This window comes from Austrofundulus limnaeus, unplaced genomic scaffold, assembly GCF_001266775.1.
Source record: "Austrofundulus limnaeus strain Quisiro unplaced genomic scaffold, Austrofundulus_limnaeus-1.0 Scaffold344, whole genome shotgun sequence".
In the NCBI taxonomy this organism is placed as follows: domain Eukaryota; kingdom Metazoa; phylum Chordata; class Actinopteri; order Cyprinodontiformes; family Rivulidae; genus Austrofundulus; species Austrofundulus limnaeus.
Window position 1 is genome coordinate 609459 of NW_013952746.1, and position 1059 is coordinate 610517.

Below are 1059 nucleotides of genomic sequence, written 5' to 3' on the forward strand. Positions count from 1 at the left end.
TTCAAATTATAGCAGCTTTCCAGAGCATGCACCCAAAATATTAACTGTCACTATCTGTGTTTTCAGACAGATTACATGACATAAACACATCATTTCTCTGGGATTTATAGTTAAAGGAAATTGATTATTTGGGTGTGTAGTTTTGTTTTCTTTCCCTTGTCATTAGGCTTCATCGTTAAACACAACTACCGTGAGAGCAAAAATGATTAAAGCTCAGCTACTAGATTAGGACACAAATTGTAACTCAAATACAAATAGAAGGTAAAAGATAAATAACTATTTGTGGTATGTTTTCATTAYCTAAAATTTTCACATTTTTGTTTTTAACGTATAATTTAGCAAGTGCTGTCTAAACACATSATTTTAAATGTCTGTTTGATGTTATTTATACTGAGTTTAATAAAAATCCTCTTACACCTACCACATTATCGTTTTATATTTGATAGTAGAGTTAGCGTCTGATGCTAATGWTGCTAACTATTTAACGTCAACGTTGTCAAGCTAGCTTTATTTGTTCATTTGCTACCCGATTTAAGCGCAGTCTATAGACGTTTTTAGACCTGACAGCATGCTAAATATTTRTTTTTAAAAGTTTATGTGGTGTTTCGTAACAAACACACCACTGCGCTGCGCRTATATGCACACGGAACTCGGGCCTGTTAGCATCAAAGCTACATTAGCTCGTTTCTCTGTTAAAAAACAAAAAAAAAACGATAAACAAGTTTGACTCACAGCCTCATGGCGCACACATGCAACTAAAACCTACACAACGCGTATGCATTTCACTAGATACCTGTTTTCAATGTCCACAAATATAAACGGGTTAATTTCAGAAAGCCAGATGCTAAAGCACCAGACTGCCACTACACACGCCTCCTTCTTGTCTCGTCCGTTCAGGCTGCAGCACCGGGTGCCGCCGCTGGGAGCGCTGTAGGCTAAAGACWGAACCACAGACGAACACGTGCCTTGTGCCTAACAAGTGAATTATGTTTTTGTTCATTGCAATGAGTTAAATATAGCTCATTGGTTCATTGTGTCTTTACGCAGGAAGATTAGGGC

General features: G+C 37.2%; 1 protein-coding gene across 1 annotated transcript in view; it reads right to left on the minus strand.

Moving 5' to 3' along the window:
• The window catches only part of clasrp (CLK4-associating serine/arginine rich protein), a 12184-nt gene extending 11271 nt beyond the window's left edge, over positions 1–913 (minus strand). The window contains exon 1 of the mRNA XM_014022855.1: positions 794–913. The gene's annotated coding sequence lies outside the window, so the exon portion shown is untranslated. The remainder of the gene's footprint in view (positions 1–793) is intronic.
• Positions 914–1059: the final 146 nt, after the last annotated feature.